We start from the raw sequence: 21430 nt of genomic DNA on the forward strand, positions 1-21430 counted from the left end.
ATTGTCAAACCCCTCTGGATCGCACAATCCAGTGATTGACATAATGAGCATTGATGTCGCCATTGCGAATCGATGACATACATGAACCAAATCAGTGAGTTGGACAACCCTATCCTGTTAATCACTTTAAGATCCAGTTGGTTGTCCCTTACAACAATGGATCGCAAGGGATCTATTCTGAGCTACAATCTTCCAGGGGATGTTTGACAGCATATGATGATGAACAAGAGAACTGTGGAAGCTTGGCATCCAGGGTGATGTGATCAACGATATATTTCCCTCCCTGAAGCACAATTCCGTCAACCATTGCATCCAGTTGTTCAACTTGTTTCGACGAAGATAAACATTGACACAGCTCGGAACACATAGATGGGATGAACAGATCACCATGTGCTCTTGTCAGACAAAGTCTCGGTGAAGATATTCTATAGATTTTGCCTATTGGCAAACACATTCAACTTGGTACTTTGTTGACCTAATGTTTCATTGTTAGTGAACAGAATTTACTGATGATCTCAACAATCTTCAACAGCTGTATTTGACCATCTAATCATTCTGTGATAAGCAAAATGATAACGTGTATTATGCGTAAGAAAACATGACACCATGTCGAGAGCTCATGTTAGAGAAGGTCCCAAGGTATGCTAGTCGTTAGAAACAACTCAGTGACTACACTTATTGCGTATCACTGTACTCTGAGAATCGCTGCTCATTATATGAATTACTTGATACTCTAGTCAAGTCTCAAATATTTACAGGATGATGTCATGTAGATTATGTCTTTAAACAACAAACAAGAATGAAAATCCACAATATCCATATAAAAGAGCACTGAAAAGTTTAAAGCATATTTTTCTTGACAATCTGCACCAATAAGTATTTCTGTTTCCAAAAATGTCTTAATCAAATGAACAGTGCTTCTAAATATATGAATAACTAATAACATTCATAATCAGTAACCACTGGCAATTATTCTGCATTGGGAGTGAAGTTAGAAGATTAAAAATTGTCCCTTTTGCAAGATTTTCTTTCTGTTTAGAACAGGTCCCTAAAGTCAACCAATGTTTGTCATTTCTGGTTATAACTGAAGGAAAACCCAGTTGTATGGATAGTCAACTTATTTATTGCAATGAGTGTGACGTTTTGGTGTAGGTACTAACACCGTTATCAACCAAGTGACTACGCCGAAACTTCGCATTCATTGCAATAAAGAAGTTGACTATTCATACAACTTGGTTTTCCTTCATCTTTAAAACTTCTAAAATTGCCTCTCAAAGTGGTTATAACTGGTTGCTATAGCAACCTGTGCTTGTCAATGATGAACATTTCTATGTTAGAACTGGTCCCTACAGCAATCTGTGCTTGTCAATGATGAACATTTCGATGTTATAACTGGTCCCTATAGCAATCTGTGCTTGTCAGTGATGAACATTTCTTTGTTATAACTGGTCCCTATAGCAGTCTGTGCTTGTCAATGATGAACATTTCTATGTTAGAACTGGTCACTATAGCAACCTGTGCTTGTCAATGATGAACATTTCTATGTTAGAACTGGTCACTATAGCAATCTGTGCTTGTCAATGATGAACATTTCTAAGTTAGAACTGGTCACTATAGCAACCTGTGCTTGTCAATGATGAACATTTCTATGTTAGAACTGGTCCCTATAGCAACCTGTGCTTGTCAATGGTGAACATTTCTATGTTATAACTGGTCACTATAGCAATCTGTGCTTGTCAGTGATGAACATTTCTATGTTATAACTGGTCCCTAAAGCAACCTGTGCTTGTCATTGATGAACATTTCTATGTTATAACTGGTCACTATAGCAATCTGTGCTTGTCAATGATGAACATTTCTAAGTTAGAACTGGTCACTATAGCAACCTGTGCTTGTCAATGATGAACATTTCTATGTTAGAACTGGTCCCTATAGCAACCTGTGCTTGTCAATGATGAACATTTCTATTTTAGAACTGGTCACTATAGCAACCTGTGCTTGTCAATGATGAACATTTCTATGTTAGAACTGGTCCCTGTAGCAACCTGTGCTTGTCAGTGATGAACATTTCTGGTTAGAACTATGCATTCATTGCAATAAAGAAGTTGACTATCCATACAACTGGGTTTTCCTTCATCTTTACACCTTCTAAAAATCTTTTTAAAGTGGTTATAACTGGTCCCTATAGAAACCTGTGCTTGGCTTCAGAGGAGTCACAACAATACAGACATTTTGTGGAGCAGGGTCTACGGACATTTATCATTTCTTTTCATGTGAACATTTCTAATTGTAGACTGACTGACTGACGGACTGAATATAGTTTTACCCCGGCAGGTGACACCAGAAATGGGCTTCACAAATTGTACCCATGTGGGGAATCAAACCCGGACCTTCGGCGTGACGAGCGAATGCTTTAACCACTAGGCTACCCCTCTACCCCTCTAGGCCCCTCTAACTGTAGAAAAATGGGAAGTCATCCTATTCATCTCTCCAAATGAGTTGGTTGACGTTTAACGCTGTAGTCAGTACTAGTGGTTTATACCCGGACTGTCCACAACAACAAATAATCCGTCCAAATTACTAATGTCGACAGTCCGGGGAAAGGGAGATGATGTTCTACATTAGTGACTTCACGCCCTGTGTTCTCGATATTAACAAACCAATTAAAACAGAGTGATATATATATAGAAGACAATATATTTATTTAGTCAATATAACAACATGCATGTATCATATGTCACACAATATAACATATTTATATATATATTTCAGAAATCTCACACAATATATATTTGTGTGTGTGGGTGTGTGTGTGTGTTATAGAAATAAGTGATTTCTGCATGTGTATAAGCAATAAATATATAAAAGATGAGTGCAGATATTTCTTCTTGACAAAACTCCTTTATATCTGCACTAAAGTAATCGGTAATGTTCAGCCAAGATGAAGCAACTCTGACACAGAGTCTGTGTAGTTCAAGTCAGTAAGTCTGTTGGCAAGAAGGACCGAATCCTAGCGCCGATGATTCGGTAGCGACGTCTACTGACGGGATCTCTGCTGTCCTTGGATCTGCTCAATTTTAACTTCAGTAGCTGGCTGTTCTTTTTGCAGCATTCGCACAACCTCAAACACATTCAGGTGTGTCTTTATGGCATACTTGTTGATTTTGTTGTGCCAACCTGCCAAATTATTGTTAGTTCGGTGTCCATCATTTTCAAAATAAGTCCATGCACCTTCTACCCAGGTGGTAGTAATGGAATCCAAATGTATCCAAATAAATATTTTTAACAGCATTTCAATAATCCTTCTACTCCCAATATCACAAAATAATTTGTAAGCTCTCTGTTTCTTTCCGGTATTTTTTTTGCATGTTAAACTCCAAAATGGTAATCCTTCCAATCGCATAGCGTATTTTAAAAATAATAGTTTGTTTGCAACCTTAATTCTCTTACAAATTGTTAAAAAGACATTCTCTATAATTAATGTAATTCATTTACTCATGAAACGAACATGGTCACTTGCAAATCACTAAGCAAACATTCTCTTCACTAATTAACACCGTCACAGTATGTTGAGCACGCGATGTCGATACTCCGGGTTTTTTGTTCTGTCGACGATAAGCAACATCCTATTTTTCATTTGTCGACAGATCGGGCTGACACAGTACTAGTCCAGTTGTTATGTGTCTGGACAAACCAGTGGGAATTCATGACAAGCAATTGAATGAGACAAAACCAGTCAAGTCAACGACCACCTCATCTCAATCAGTCTGTGCTTACATCTCTCAATGGTCATGTGGGACAAAATCTTTCCTGGAAATAAACATTTAAATTTTTCAAAAATCCCTATGGAAATTTAAAACAAGAAATGAAACCATAATGAGACACCAATTACCTAAATTACATCAAATATAAAAGTAGATTCAAATCCTTTAAATTGTAAAACTCGGCAAAGAGCTCCTGAGACCCATCTTCAAACCCAATCAAACACCAGGACAGCAGATTTCACGACAGGAATACATGAACTGCTTCCAATGAAATGATGAATTTCATTTCAACTGGAAAACCAGAGGGACTGAATATCAAGCTGTCATTTCAAAAATTCATGAACCAGTTCTGCTTGTCCTTGACATGATGTGACACCTTCCGTGACGCTGATTCTAACCGACTTCCCTCAACAGTGGGACCGAGCACATTAATAATTTCTTAAATTTCCCTTGACTTCCTCTCAAGATTGCCAATTTACAGGTGTCAATTACATAATGATCCCTGACACCTCTTCGAGGTCTGATTTCCCAAGAGCATCTTCACATAAACATCGGTTGCTCAATGCTGGTCACAGAACATGCCACAACTAAACACTATATTCAAATATTTAAAAAAAATTTAACAAATATTAAGAACTCAAAATGATGCTAATCTGGTTTATGTTGATTAACACAATTTCAGAAATAACACTTCAACTGTTTGAATTAAGGATTACCAACCTGGCTCAAAGGTTCAATCTCCTGTCCTTGCTGCATCAAGGGATTTGAATCCTGAATCATGGCATCCTCCAGAAGGTGATGATCTGAAACACAGATAACTATTTCATCAGTAAAAACACACATCCTATTATCTGGTCATTTATTTCAAAGGAATTTGCAGTAATTAAAAGAGACAAACATTTCCACAGTTATTAAAAATGTGTGTTAAAAGCAGAGTTCATTCTGTGATCACGACTACATCACAAGCATGTGTTTTACAATCATTATCAATTAGTAATTATACCAGGTGCTTGAAAAAATGTGAGCAGATCCTGTACCACCAGGGGCATGTGATACAAACACATGCAAAGGCAGGTCAATTATTTATCTGATCAAATTACAAGAGTATATGGTAAAAGATGAAACAGGGAAACACATCAGAATAATTTTCATTCCTGATTTGTCCAGTTTAATACATGTCCTAGCTCTACATGTCTACTTTTAAACTTTTTGAAAGTGTTGCGGAGGCTTTGAATGTTGTTCTCTTGAACAAACAACTTTCCTAGCATTGTAAACATACCATTCAATTTTTATCCATGACAAACAGTTTGCTCATTTGCATGAATGTCTGTATTCCCTAGATATCTGAATTTTCATTTTAATGTCAGTCTTCAATCTGTCTCACAGTCCCTGAACCACATTGTTTTCACTGCTGCCTTGCCCTCCATGCAATGCTAAAGCTAGTCTGTCTCACAGTCCCTGAACCACATTATTTTCCCTACAGTCTAGCCTTCCATGCAATACTAAAGCTAGTCTGTCTCACAGTCCCGGAACCACATTATTTTCACTGCAGTCTAGCACTCCATGCAATGCTAAAGCTAGTCTGTCTCACAGCCCCTGAATCACATTATTTTCACTGCTGCCTTGCCCTCCATGCAATACTAAAGCTAGTCTGTCTCAGTCCCTGAACCACATTATTTTCCCTACAGTCTAGCACTCCATGCAATGCTAAAGCTAGTCTGTCTCACAGTCCCTGAACCACATTATTTTCACTGCTGCCTTGCCCTGCATGCAATGCTAAAGCTAGTCTGTCTCACAGTCCCTGAATCACATTATTTTCCCTACAGCCTAGCCTTCCATGCAATGCTAAAGCTAGTCTGTCTCACAGTCCCTGAACCACATTATTTTCCCTACAGCCTATCCTTCCATGCAATGCTAAAGCTAGTCTGTCTCACAGTCCCTGAACCACATTATTTTCCCTACAGCCTATCCTTCCATGCAATGCTAAAGCTAGTCTGTCTCACAGCCCCTGAACCAAATTATTTTCCCCTACAGCCTAGCCTCCATGCAATGCTAAAGCTAGTCTGTCTCACAGTCCCTGAACCACATTATTTTCCCTACAGCCTATCCTTCCATGCAATGCTAAAGCTAGTCTGTCTCACAGTCCCTGAACCACATTATTTTCCCTACAGCCTATCCTTCCATGCAATGCTAAAGCTAGTTTGTCTCACAGCCCCTGAACCACATTATTTTCACTGCTGCCTTGCCCTCCATGCAATACTAAAGCTAGTTTGTCTCACAGCCCCTGAACCACATTATTTTCACTGCTGCCTTGCCCTCCATGCAATACTAAAGCTAGTTTGTCTCACAGCCCCTGAACCACATTATTTTCACTGCTGCCTTGCCCTCCATGCAATACTAAAGCTAGTCTGTCTCTAGTCCCTGAACCGCATTATTTTCCCTACAGTCTAGCACTCCATGCGATGCTAAAGCTAGTCTGTCTCACAGTCCCTGAACCACATTATTTTCACTGCTGCCTTGCCCTGCATGCAATGCTAAAGCTAGTCTGTCTCACAGTCCCTGAACCACAATATTTTCACTACAGTCTAGCCTTCCCTGCAATGCTCAAGCTATTCTGTCTCACAGTCCCTGAACCACAATATTTTCCCTACAGCCTATCCTTCCATGCAATGCTAAAGCTAGTCTGTCTCACAGCCCCTGAACCAAATTATTTTCCCTACAGCCTATCCTTCCATGCAATGCTAAAGCTAGTCTGTCTCACAGCCCCTGAACCACATTATTTTCCCTACAGTCTAGCCCTCCATGCAATGCTAAAGCTAGTCTGTCTCACAGTCCCTGAACCACATTATTTTCCCTACAGCCTATCCTTCCATGCAATGCTAAAGCTAGTCTGTCTCACAGTCCCTGAACCACATTATTTTCCCTACAGCCTATCCTTCCATGCAATGCTAAAGCTAGTTTGTCTCACAGCCCCTGAACCACATTATTTTCACTGCTGCCTTGCCCTCCATGCAATACTAAAGCTAGTTTGTCTCACAGCCCCTGAACCACATTATTTTCACTGCTGCCTTGCCCTCCATGCAATACTAAAGCTAGTTTGTCTCACAGCCCCTGAACCACATTATTTTCACTGCTGCCTTGCCCTCCATGCAATACTAAAGCTAGTCTGTCTCAGTCCCTGAACCGCATTATTTTCCCTACAGTCTAGCACTCCATGCGATGCTAAAGCTAGTCTGTCTCACAGTCCCTGAACCACATTATTTTCACTGCTGCCTTGCCCTGCATGCAATGCTAAAGCTAGTCTGTCTCACAGTCCCTGAACCACAATATTTTCACTACAGTCTAGCCTTCCCTGCAATGCTCAAGCTATTCTGTCTCACAGTCCCTGAACCACAATATTTTCCCTACAGCCTATCCTTCCATGCAATGCTAAAGCTAGTCTGTCTCACAGCCCCTGAACCAAATTATTTTCCCTACAGCCTATCCTTCCATGCAATGCTAAAGCTAGTCTGTCTCACAGCCCCTGAACCACATTATTTTCCCTACAGTCTAGCCCTCCATGCAATGCTAAAGCTAGTCTGTCTCACAGTCCCTGAACCACATTATTTTCCCTACAGCCTATCCTTCCATGCAATGCTAAAGCTAGTCTGTCTCACAGTCCCGGAACCACATTATTTTCCCTACAGCCTATCCTTCCATGCAATGCTAAAGCTAGTTTGTCTCACAGCCCCTGAACCACATTATTTTCACTGCTGCCTTGCCCTCCATGCAATACTAAAGCTAGTTTGTCTCACAGCCCCTGAACCACATTATTTTCACTGCTGCCTTGCCCTCCATGCAATACTAAAGCTAGTTTGTCTCACAGCCCCTGAACCACATTATTTTCACTGCTGCCTTGCCCTCCATGCAATACTAAAGCTAGTCTGTCTCAGTCCCTGAACCGCATTATTTTCCCCTACAGTCTAGCCTTCTCCATGCGATGCTAAAAGCTAGTCTGTCTCACAGTCCCTGAACCACATTATTTTCACTGCTGCCTTGCCCTGCATGCAATGCTAAAGCTAGTCTGTCTTACAGTCCCTGAATCACATTATTTCCCCTACAGCTTAGCCTTCCCTGCAATGCTAAAGCTAGTCTGTGTCACAGTCCCTGAACCACATTATTTCCCCTACAGCATGATCCTTCCATGCGATGCTAAAGCTAGTTTGTCTCACAGCCCCTGAATCACATTATTTCCCCTACAGCCTAACCTTCCATGCAATGCTAAAGCTAGTCTGTCTCACAGTCCCTGAATCACATTATTTTCACTGCTGCCTTGCCCTGCATGCAATGCTAAAGCTAGTCTGTCTCACAGACCCTGAATCACATTATTTCCCCTACAGCCTAGCTTTCCACGCAATGCTAAAGCTAGTCTGTCTCACAGTCCCTGAACCACAATATTTTCACTACAGCCTAGCCTTCCCTGCTAAAGCCCCATATGAAGGAAGCCTAGATTTCCTCAGATTCTGAATCGCCCACCTCACTGGACTTTTTCAATTTAAATAGGTTTATTTGTGATCATCAAAATTACATATATTCAGAGACTAAGGGTTAGTCTAATCACCTGCCTACAAGTGAAAGGATTTTGTAGTTACCCAGCTGGGCCTAGATTTTCGAAGCTCTCTTAACGCTAAGATAGTCGTAAGTGCCATACATTAACATTAACTTACGACTGTCTTAGAGCTAAGAGAGCTTCGAAAATCTGGGCCCTGCTCGCTTGTATAATCAAAGATTTATTTACACAAAGCCAGCATCTGTAATGTTTAGAATTCCACAAATTTGTAAAAAGATGCTTTTCCTTTTCATGTAGACATTTCTTGGCTCCAGATCATGTTTTATTGTATGAGAAATAGGCAGCGGGTGCAGAATTCATTTAGCTTAGTTAGTGAGGTGGGTGAAAGTGGGGTTAAACCTCTAACAAAGAGAACAACGCACGATTCTGTGAACACATGAACCATCCTGCACTTTAAACAGTTATATTGCTTTTAAAAAAGTAAAGGATATGACAGACACTTTGCAATTTGCTAAATCAGAAACAGAATAGAAATAACCAAAGGTACAACTAAAAAATAAAAGCAGAAAAAATATCTGACAACACTGAAATGTCTGCACTCATTTGACTAAGTTAGGTCATATGTGATATAAAATTGGGTGTAATGGTGTGTTCAAGATTCTTACAATTATATAGAGACATGTGTTTTCTTGTCTTGTCGGGACTTAAGCTGGTTTAATGGTGCTAGCCCACTGAGATACCATGCTGAATACATTATACTGGCTTCGATCCAAACTGTTCTCGATTTATCCCTTTAATGCAGAGAGCCAGGCAGGGCAAAAACAAGTACATGTTTAGGTTTGATGCAGACAGGCATGGTTTTGGCATAACTGAATCTATAAACACATCACCTTGACTGTTTTTGGGGGAATAGTTAGTGCAGTAAGTTGTGGGAGTTAACCACCCACTAAGTTGCAGAGATGGAAGTGTTATCCCGTGAGTCTTCACCTGCAGCTTTGTCTGATTCAGATGCTAATATGGCATGTCTTTATGATAAAGTTTATCTTTTATAAGTTATTACAATGTTCCGCTGTTCATATAATTGTTCAAGAAAACCCTGAATGTTTTTAAGCATCTGAAAAACCATAGATATGTACGATGAACACTGCAACCTGCACTGAATTTTGCTAGTTTACTACTTGATTAACCTGAGCTCAACAGTGGATTTGTTAATGCTATTTTCTATGACGTGAAGATGTGTGATTGCTGGGCAACTCTTTTTTTTATGTGAGCCAAGGATTAACCCATGGTTTGACCGAATCTGCGGCATCATGAAGAGCGTTATTGCGAGGGATGACTGTATATAGACTGTTGTTTTGTCATTGGATAAACTGAAATATTATGAATATCTTGCTACCAACAATCTCCATACCTACTGGCATTCTGATACCTACACAACCAACACAAATGCTACTGGCAACATCAGACGTTTTCAAATGCCTACTAGTGCTGGTTTTGGCATACAACCTACGATACGATACATCATGATGCTAACATTTCAGTCACGACGATATATTGCCAAAGTATCGTGCACTGAAGCTGCAATACGATATGAATCCCGATATAAGGGTGATGATACGATACGCATCACGGTACTAAAATATTTAATTCTAATACCAACTATAAAACACCTAAATATCAAAACAAAACCATTTTAAAGTATTTCGACGAATTCAGCTAGCGTTTTTCAATTTTCATTCGAAACATAATGAAGTTTATACACGGATTTTGTGAATGATAATAACATGTGAGCTCTATGTCTGACACAGTTCTTGACGCAAGAATTTCCGAGAAAACGTTTGCTTAGGAAGGGAAAAAAATATAAGCAAATATTTGAATCATCAAACAAAAGTGAATCTGTTTTCTTGACAGATATCCCGATTCGGCAAAATTCAAAGTTAAACATCAATGTATCATTGCCCATTTGAAATATCGTATCGGGATATACGACAATGTAAAACTTTGTATCGATTCACTGTATCGGTGGCCAGTGGATCGATTTATCGATGCGTATTGATGAATCGTCACACCACTCATGCCTACTGCCAACATCAGAGATGTTCAAATGTCAATTAACAACTCCAGGCATGCCTTACAATGTGTACCTGTGAAGATCAGGGATAGAATTGATCTTCAGTAACTCATGCTTGTCGTAAGAGATGACTAACAGGATGGGGTGGTCAGGCTCGCTGACATGGTTGACACATGTCATTGTATCCCAAATGTGATCAATGCTCATTATGTTGATCACTTGTCTGGTCCAGACTCGACTATTTACAGACCGCCAGCACATAGCTGGATTATCGCTGAGTGCTGTGTTAAACAACAGACAAACAAATCTACCAGTGTATACCAAACATCACATGAACCACCCAAACCCACACCCAACCAACACAACAATCACCCATCAAGTTGAACACCACTACATACTTATCTATGCCTTCCGACACCTTCCAATAAACAGGGGCAGTGGGATAGCCAAGTGATATTGCTGGAACATTGTTAAAAGCAACAAGAAACTAAACCCACTCACTCACTCCAAGAAACAAAACAAATTCATTAAAGGTCACATGCAACGTAAAACACAACTTTGCAGATTCTGATACCTATCGGTATGGACTTACCGAAACAAATCATCAAAAATGCAAATTCAACTTATAAAGTTGAAAAATAACGTGATGAAAAACAATGTGCGAAATCGTAGTTCAAACAATTCACTAACTTTCCCCAAGCGCTTGGGGGAATTGAAGTGGTTTCAACAGTGGGCTGCGCTCATAGCACATGCGCAATGAAATACGTTCGCGGAGCTTAGAAGCGGGTTGTCCAGTGAATATTCGGTGAAGGCTTTGGTGTGAGCTATTTTTCTAATGTTTTGTTGATATTTCATAGGTGCGAGCTTTTTATATGTTATTACAGTAGATTACCGATTTAACTGTTTATATAATTTCATTTGTCTATTTCATCACACGTTCTTCTTACCGAATCACTTTCTCAGTTCAATGCTTAAAAGCATTGTCATTATTTAGCATCGATAGAATTTCTAACTGTGACATAGATATGTCGTCACAGACAAAACTCAATGTCTGTTTTATTGACACCTATGTGTCTGCCCGCCTGTCTGCTAATGACCATATTCAATACACAACTGCTATCACTGACCACATGCAATTTGAACTTAACACCTATCAAGCTATACACCATAAACAAAACGCATTGATTTATGGCCCGAGTTCGGTCTCTGTCACATTATGTAATTACACAGAGAGGCAGGTGTGATACTTGTACACATGACATCTTATGATGTCTGTTGATTGCAAAATGTTATACACAAAAAATGAGCATGTATTTACAAAACCCAACATCTCTATATATACACACACAATGAGCCTTGAGGGCATCTGCAAATGAACCAGCCGTTACACTTGAGTGCACACCCACCCGCTCTGACTGGGTTCAGTATCCCAGCTGCTTTGTTTCTTGGGAAGTAAACCCAAGTACAAAATATTGCACTTTTGATTTGCGATTGCACGCTTATAATTTTGTTTTTATGTTTTTTCATAACCAGCAATGTATATTATATGTCATGAATAATTGATGATTGTGTTTTGATTATGTTTGATTTTTTGGTTGCATGTGACCTTTAACATATTTACTGAACACTCATTTATGAGTTACCACCCAATCCTGATTTCAAAATTTCACACTACCAGTACCCCCAAATCCTTCTCCTCCACAACTCAAACACCAACGTCATCTTGCATCATCTCCGTGCTTCAGGACACGTCCAGCAAGGACACTAACATCAACGAGGCAGCAGTAAAATCTCCCTATCAATTCCCACTATCTGTAGACGAATTGGCTGTCCTTTCCTCCACCAGCCCATCCATTATCAAGACAGTCGGTGATCGATAACAGCCGTAACAAAGACAGGTGAAATTCTTCTACATGAAATTAACCTCATCAACATCTCCACGAAGCATGTATAAGTGGCTTCCTTCCACTTCACCTAGAACAGGATGGATTGCTTGCTATTTGCTTAAAAGTTTCCCTTTTACCCTGAGAGTTACCCACAAGAACAAAGACTAAAAAGTGTCCGAGAATTTTTATATCTCCACTCTACCAACCCTGACTCATGTGGTAAGTACTTTTGAGCACCGCATATTTATCACGTTGGAGACTAAAATTGATGAGATAAATTCTTGGACTAATTACACGTACTTGAATTCTGGGCAGTTTTTGCGGCTTTATAAATCCTCGAACGTATTCCTAGTTTCAAAATCTATTTTTTAGACTCCTTGAGGATTTTGCAATCCGTTTGGGTGAATGTTCTCAATCTTTTTGTGATGAAAAGACTGAAAAACATTGAAATGGTATATTAGATTGTGCACCTTCTGCCAACAGCATCTGACACGGAAAGTGCTCTATATTAGAATGGTTTCTATAGTGGATTTTTTTTATATAAAGATGTTCTCGTAGGAAATGGAATGCTGCGGAATTGAACAGAAAGAACTATTGATATACCTCCCCTGAGAACAATTGATAAACGGCCCTTGAGAAGGTTCTGAAGCGAGCCCAATATGAAATATCTGACCTGAAAAGAAATCCTGCTGTTTAGTCTCCTGTTTGTTATTAATACTATATCCAAAACTGAATCTGAACCAAACAATCCAGTGACTGATAGTGTCAACAATGATTCATGATGATATTGCAATACTCCTGTAATATGACACCAGCCTATAAAGAAATCAAGTCTGGACCATACAATCCAGTGACTGATAGAGTGAGTGAGTGAGTGAGTGAGTGAGTGAGAGATTTTATGCTGGTTCTAGCAATTTTCCAGGAGTGAGTGAGTGAGTGAGTATGGTTTTCCGCTGGTAGCATGAACAATGATTCATGATGATATGACAATACTCCAGCAACTAGACCAGACAATCCAGTGACAATCTGAACAACAATCCTCTCTGTTCCAGAGTTCCAGATAACAGGGTGTCCACATACTCAAAAGGGTGTCCATACAGGTGACATGGTGTCCACATACTCTAATGGTGTCCATACAGATAACAGGGTGTCCACATACTCAAATGGTGTCCATACAGACAAGGTGTCCACATAGATAACAGGGTATCCATATATAGATAAGAGGGTGTCCATATACTCAAAATGGTGTCCACACACATAACATGGTGCCCACATAGATAACCTCTATTATAGCTAAAAAGGATAGAACTATCACTAAAACGCAAGCATGTTATCAGAAATGAGCAGGCCACTGTAACTTGATAATGCCCCCAAATTGCTTGATGACAGGCCATTATCATGCCCGTTGTTAGGTGATGTCATAAGGAGCTCAGCTCCTGATGTTCAATCACCTACGGCTTCTTGCTGTTGCCAACCTTAACAATTGCGCCATAAATTACAAGCAGCAATGGAAACATCCATTGGAACTCTAACATTGTTGAAAATTGAAAAAAAATGGCAGCTCACTCAGGTAGTATGGGCAAAGGTCTCTATAGTGACGTCATCTGTTTTGTTCTATGACGTTTCCATATTTGTAAAAAGTGTGTCAGTGACCTCCGTTGTTTGTTGTTAACTTCAAAACGAATATCGTTGTTTGTTTTTATTTTATCAAAAAATCTATCCATGTTAGCTGCAATAACGGTAACGCAATTTTTCAGGGCATTATCATTTGCAGAAGCCCTTGGTCTTTTCAACTGCCCTCCTTCATCGGGCAGTCAATGAAAGACTTCAGGCTTCTGCAAATGATAATGCTATGAAAAATAGCATTACCTATATATTATAACAGGATGTCTACATAGATAAACAGAATTGACACTCAATCCTAGCACACTAGGTTCATGACAAATTTGTGTATTTTGATCATTTCAGGTATTTTGATAATTAACTTCCAGTGAGGTCAAGAATCGGTGTCGTCCCACGAGGCCTAAAATTATTCAATTAGGCAGGTACAGTTCATTAGGCTATGTGGGACTTCATGCCTGGTTTTATGGGATTACGGTGGATTATTGCTGGACTGGTCTATTATTGACCACAGAAGGGGTGAATCATAAGAAACAACAAAAATCAAATGATTGTGAAATATCTTTCTCAGTTGTTGCCCGGTCCAGGAGTGTTCTGTTGAAGTCGTCTATGTTGAAGATGTAGGGTGGTGCTTCATGGTTGTGTCCAGATCCAATCTTAAGTAGTCGATCATCTTGTGTGTGAATGAATCCTTTACAGCGTGGCACTGTACATGTCCAGTAGCAGATGTCATCTACCTGTCGGTTGACTTTAAACTTATGTCCTGCATAGTATGCAAATCTGCCGTCACAAGCATTGGGAAGGTATCTGACATTAACTTGTGCATTTGCCATAGCTATGTAGATATGGATATAGCTACAAACATACATACTTATAGCAAGTTTCTTCCTTCTCATGTTAGTTGGAAAAAGGAAACTGAATAATATCCACTTCATGTAAATACTCCTCCAGTAATAATAGATCTAATCTTATTAAGATTAACAGTAAGTGCTTTCATCTATCCAACCTTAATGTTTTCACAGTAGACAAGTCTCATTACTAAACTAACCCTAACAGAGTGACCCCCGTCCACTGATCAGTGGCCTCTCCCACTCTTGTTTCACACCCCAATTACCTCATTAATTATGTCATGTTGGCAAACTGTAATTAGGCCTTGTGGGATTTATTAGGTGCGAATTTTAGGCCTCGCGGACTGTTACCCAAGAACCATGGGTTTTTGTCCCAGTTTGAAGTATGCGTTTAACATCTTCACAGCATATTGACAGAATTGTTGACAAACGTGGGTCTCTGGTGAGCTGGGGAAATATATTAAACTTTTCTTGTTTCATCTTCAAATGAATTATAAACTAAAAAGTACTCGCACTCATGAAAATATATTACTTTAAAATAAAATTCCACTCATCCATCACATGGTAAAAGAAGCACTGGAAATCTAATTCTCACTAAAGCAATGAATATTTTAATACCCACTGGCAGAAAATAAGTACTTTTTCCTGAAGAACATTAAACTGAATCATGAACTTTCCTCCAAAAAACGTGCATCTGAAAACTTTGTACAAAATTATTATTTTTTCTTTAAATTGATATATATCGTAAAATTCACAACGAGGGAAATCTAGTCTTAAGCTATAATCTCATGGCCCATAGGTACCAATGGTATCTTCATCACCTGGAACATTTTTAAACCATCATCTCCACAACTGGCAGCCATTGGGAGACCTAGGCCTGTGTCCAAAAACAGGTTAGGCCATATCAATTTTATTTCTTGTTTTACAGATTTTTTCACTGCGAAAACCTAAAGGCAGAAGGGAAAAAAAATAAAAATAGAAATCACCAGTCAAAGTAATATTCCTTTTAAATACTAAAAGTGTTTTACTTTTGGCAATTTATGAAGTGTTTATGGGGCAACAAAAAAAAAAAAATTCTAGTTTAGTCAGTTACATTTTTAGCCCATAAAAACATTAGGATTTTATTTTTTGAGTGGGGAAAATTATTATTATTTTTTTCTAATTCTTGAAAAAATATGACTGGAGGATCCATAAAACAAGAATGTTTTAGGACAATGGCCTTTGGGAGAATGTTCAATTTTGATATTATTTCATCGACATTATGGCATGGTTATAAAGAGGGTAGAACAAAACGTGACACAAGGTCAAACACAAGCAGACACAATATGCCCACAAACATTGGTTGGTTTGTTGTTTTACGGTGCACTCAGCAATATTCCAGCTATATGGCAGCAGTCTGTAAATACTCGAGACTGAACCAGGCAATCCAGTGATCAACAGCATGAGCATCAATCTACACAATTGGGAATGGATGACATGTGTCAACCTGATCCTGTTAGTCAGCTCTTACAACAAGCATGGGTTGATGAAGATCAATTCTAACCCGGATCTTCACGGGTTGCCCACAAAGGACAGATGTCTGTGATTCAGATCTACTTACACAATATTGAGTATAAGTGTAATTAAGGTGAGGTGAGGTGAAATTGGGTTTAATGTCGTGCTTGAGAATATTTCGCTCATATGACAACGTGCATGCATGTGTATGTGTATGTGCGGCTGCTTGTACTAGTCCACACTTAAGCTGGTTTTATAGTGCTAGCCCACTGATATACCACGCCGCAGTGAAGCATGAATACCACTCAGACACATTATACTGACTCCGAGCCGACCAGTCTTTGTTGTACCCATTAATGCCTAGCGCCAGGCAGGGACCAACAAGTACCATATTTTAACGTCTTTTGGTATGACGCGGTCGGGGATCGAACCCGCGACCTTCCGCTCTCCGGGCGGACGCTCTAACCACTACACCACAGAGGCGGTTGTGTAATGAAGGTAATAAGTGGACACTGCCACCTTTCTGTTGTCAGCCCATAAAGTCAGTGGTAAGGACTGGTGATCCAGTTTGTTGTATAATGCCGCACTCTGCAGTATTCCAGCTATATGAGGCAGCCTGTACAGAATCAAGTCTTGATCAGATAATCCACTGTTAAATTGGGATACGATGACATGTGTCCACCAAGACAGTGAGCCTGAGCACCTGATCATGTTAGTCACCTGGTACGACAAGCACCCGGTTTCTGAAGACCAATTCTTGCCCGGATCTTTACCGGCAAATAAAGTTGTAACCGAAATGGTGTGTGGAATGTTGGATGAGGGTGTGGGGTGCAGGGTGTGGGGTGTGGGTGTGGATTGTTGGATGAGGATGTGGGGTGCAGGGTGCAGGGTGGGCTGTGGTGTGTGGTGTGTGGAATGTTTGATGAGCGTGTGGGGTGCAGGGTGTGGGGTGTGGGGTGTGGATTGTTGGATGAGGATGTGGGGTGCAGGGTGGGGTGTGTGGTGTGTGGTGTGTGGTGTGTGGAATGTTTGATGAGCGTGTGGGGTGCAGGGTGTGGGGTGTGGATTGTTGGATGAGGATGTGGGGTGCAGGGTGGGGTGTGGGGTGTGGTGTGTGGTGTGTGGTGTGTGGTGTGTGGTGTGTGGAATGTTTGATGAGCGTGTGGGGTGCAGGATGCGGGGTGTGGTGTGGGGTGTGGAGTGTGGAATGTTGGATGAGGGTGCAGGGTGTGACGTGGGTGTGATGTGTGGAATGTTGGATGAGGATGTGGGGTGCAGGGAGTGAAATGGGGGGAGAAGGGTGGGATGCTGAATGTGGATTGAACAATAAGATCCTAAGTGGGGAATAAACATTATTAACTGCAAGACTGCCCATTATCAAAGACTCAAATATATTTTGTAGGAAGAGTATATAAATGAAAAACAATACAGAATAGGTAATAGCCTTGAGTCAAATGAAAGTTTCAAACTGGACAAATAGCAATGCACATCATTAATGAACCATACAAAATAATTTTACAAAGGTTCTTATGCTCATAAAAGTTTATGCTCAATACTGAATGTCCTTGCCGACATTTAACAGCAATCTTTCCTTCCAGTTCAGTACAGAAACAGTCCTAGTCTGTCTTTATCTTCATTTATATATTTTTTTTAAAAACATCTGAGTTCATGTATACAGGTATTTCTCTGCATATTTGCAGGATCTGTGGCCATGGCTCTTCCATTGTATGTTAAGTGATGTGAAAAATCGTACATAGGCATCATTGATTCAAATAACACTTAAAGTTCATCATGAAGAATCTGTAACGTGCTGTCGGCAGGATCAGGTTGTTGGCAGTTGGACTTCAGCCCCATTAGGAATGTAACCATGTTTAGTTGGGTAGATCTTTGTTTGTTTGTTTGTTGTTTAATCCTGCTCTCAGCAATTCCTGCTACAAGTCAGTAGTCTGTAAATAATTGAGTCTGGACCAAACAACCTAGTGATCAATGGAATGAGCATCAATAAACACAATTGGGATAAGATGACATGAGTCAACCAAGCCTGTCCACCTGATCCCGTTAGTCGGCTCTTATGACAAGTATTGGTTGCTGAAGACCAATTCTAACCCGGATCTTCACAGTTTAGATGGACAGATGAGAAGGTTACAGTTTATGTTGAATTTTGTTGCCATTGAAAATAAATTTAAACTGTTGTGTACTTTAAGGGCACAGTACTTGTACCAAGAGTCAACTCCAGCCTGCAACGTATATGAATATGTAATGGTATATTCCAGTATTTACACAAACAATAGAATATTATATATCGTACTACAACAGAAAGAGAAATCTGTGTTTTTTGCATTGTTTTGTTTGATTAATTATTCATTTGCAGTCATGTTTTCAGATGTTAGTGAGGCTAGAAGTAAAGTGTTTTTAAACAGCAAGTGGGCAAGTACGATATTAGATCTGTACGTATGTGTTGAAAAGATAAATCATTTTCCTTCTTAAAAAATATGTCATGATTGATACCATGACGGATTGACAATATGTACTAACAGAATACAAAGAATCAGCTGTTGTTAAAATTCTTTTGAGAAGTAAAAAGATTCTTTTAAATTCTGGCTCATAATTTTCAGCTTGGAATAATAAAGTTTATCTCGGAAATGCTTGCCATCTTGGATGAAACACATACATTTACAGACATTTATGTTGATATTTATTTTACAGACTGACTGACTGAGTTTGGTTTTACGCCGCTTTTAGCAATATTCCAGCAACATCACGGCGGGGGACACCAGAAATGGGCTTCACACATTGTACCCATGTGGGGATTCGAACCCTGGTCTTCGGCGTAACGAGCCAACGCTTTAACCATTAGGCTACCCCACCTACAGACAACATTAGTCAAGTTATATTTAACGATGTTGAATCCTCACCCAGAACAGCCACTTCAGTACTGGAGTACTGAGCCAGTTGTCAGTGACACTAACTGCCACAAAGTGAGATGTCTCAAGTTGGTATTAACATGTCTAATTACAGGTTTGCGGGTTTAATGGGTATCAAACATCACTTTGTGGTAGATGTGAATTCATTGTCACATCTATACATTTTATATAACATATACTGAAAAAAAAGAACTCTGAAAAAATTCTAGAATATAATTTTGTCACTTAATCCACGTTTATTCTATGTATGTTTTTTAGTAACCAAAGTCCAGTATTTCCATGAGAACATCATCAGCAACCAACACAAAACACTCGTGTAGAATGAGTCTGACTGTGTAGACTGTAGATCACAGGTACGGAGCCCATTTTGATGTTTCCTGAATATTACGTGGACCAAGATCAAACAACGATACACTGCAAGAATATTCATACCTATTGGTAGGCGCGCTGAATTAGGAAAGTTAAAATTAGTTGTCTTTGACAATCTAAATGTGATTATATGTTAAGGGACTGGACAACACCAGAATTCTAGACCTTTTGTATTGTCTCCTGTACTTATCAAAGGTTCATATTTTGTTCGTTTCTTCTTTTTTCTCACAAAGAATACTAGGGTGGTGGGGTAGCCTGGTGGTTAAAGCGTTCGCTCGTTACGCCAAAGAGTGAGTGAGTGAGTTGGGTTTTACGCTGCTTTTAGCAATATTCCAGCAATATCACGGCGGGGGACACCAGAAATGGGCTTCACACATTGTACCCATGTAGGGAATTGAACCCTGGTCTTTGTTGTGACGAGAACGCTTTATACGCCTGATTGATACCATGACGGATTGACAATATGTACTAACAGAATACAAAGAATCAGCTGTTGTTAAAATTCTTTTGAGAAGTAAAACGATTCTTTTAAATTCTGGCTCAATATTTTCAGCTTGGAACAATAAAGTTCATCTGCACACAAACGTAAATGTATGATTTGTTTATAACAATATCCTGACATTACATCTAAGTTGACTCTTCCAACTGAAACAAGAAATATAAGCTTCAACAGCATTAAAAAATAAAACATTCACTATATATGACTGTGTATTCTAACCCCCAAATATTGGGGCTTTGTTCATAACAATATCATTCCAGATTAAATTTAACTAAGCTCTTCCACCTGTAACAAAAAAATATCAACTCAAATAGCATTTAAAGAATACAATATTCATTATTGAGGGACTGTTTTATCAGAACCCTCAAACTTCAAAAGGTTTATTTCCAGTCTTGTGGGCACATACTTCTAATGCGGAAAGCGGAACTCAATATGCAGAACATCACATCCTTTCACAGCTAGAAGCAAAACAGGCCCACAAACTTTCCCCGACTTCTTCACACTCTGTCAAATGACAATAAAATCAGTTATCAAAACAGAAAGCTAAATAAATACTTCTAGAATGTCATTGGGAATGTGTGAAAGCTTCATGAAAGAATCTCTGTGAGAGAGCAGGCAAAGGCGTGAAGCTTGGAAGTCACTTTTGATTAGCATCACATGATTAATTAAACAGAAACCATATGTAGGTTTGTTACTTAATGCACATTTCTCTGTACATGAAAGCTTTCATCGTCTGGCAGCTGGCAAAGGTACTTGACTCTCTTACAACATCACATTCATTTAGTTGTATTGGGCAAATAAGGATATCTACAGTGTGCCTTTGGAATCGGACAGCTAATGAGCTTGCAGGTATTTCTATCCTCAAACTGAGAGAAGTATATCTATCGCTGGTTGTTCAAGGTATTGGTTTTGCACTTTTATTATTCTTTCAATGTGATGCTTTGGTACAGATGCAATTACCTTTATCGGGTCGGTGGGGGCAGCCTAGTGGTTAAAGTGTTGGCTTGTAATGCTGAAGACCCAGGTTCGATTCCCAACATGGGTACAATGTTTGAAGCCCATTTCTGCTGTCCCCCGTCATGATATTGCTACAATATTGCTAAAAGTGGCATAAAACCATACTCACTCACTACATTTATCAAGCAGGGTGCTATTGTACAAAACAACCTTAGTGCTAAGATTACCGTATCTCCCCAAGTTTTCACCTTAGGCTTTAGCTAAGGTTGCTTCTCAGTATCCTTCCAACGTTCAGGTTGACAACCCCACCCCAAAATAATAATAAAAAAATGAAATAAATAAAAAAAATAAAATGAACAAATAAAATAAAAAGTTGCTTGTAGTCACATTAGATTATTGTTCATCAAGTACAACTAAATAGTTACCATCACCATCACTAGTCTTCAGTT

The 21430-nt window shown here is 39.4% G+C and overlaps 1 protein-coding gene and 1 long non-coding RNA gene across 2 annotated transcripts in view; one reads left to right on the forward strand and one right to left on the reverse strand.

Annotated features, from left to right (window-relative positions):
• The first annotated feature begins 387 nt into the window (after positions 1–387).
• Positions 388–21430, forward strand: part of LOC124276546 — a 28446-nt gene continuing 7403 nt past the window's right edge. The window contains exons 1-2 of the long non-coding RNA XR_006898564.1: positions 388–398; positions 3575–3661. This is a non-coding gene — a long non-coding RNA (uncharacterized LOC124276546). The remainder of the gene's footprint in view (positions 399–3574; positions 3662–21430) is intronic.
• The window catches only part of LOC124276545 (protein MON2 homolog), a 144788-nt gene continuing 126883 nt past the window's right edge, over positions 3526–21430 (reverse strand). The window contains exons 21-22 of the mRNA XM_046712183.1: positions 4485–4567; positions 3526–3810 (exon numbers count right to left, since the gene is read on the reverse strand). The gene's annotated coding sequence lies outside the window, so the exon portion shown is untranslated. The remainder of the gene's footprint in view (positions 3811–4484; positions 4568–21430) is intronic.

The sequence above is a fragment of the Haliotis rubra genome, unplaced genomic scaffold (genome assembly GCF_003918875.1).
Source record: "Haliotis rubra isolate DU_JTF1 unplaced genomic scaffold, ASM391887v1 Scf21, whole genome shotgun sequence".
Taxonomy (NCBI): Eukaryota; Metazoa; Mollusca; class Gastropoda; order Lepetellida; family Haliotidae; genus Haliotis; species Haliotis rubra.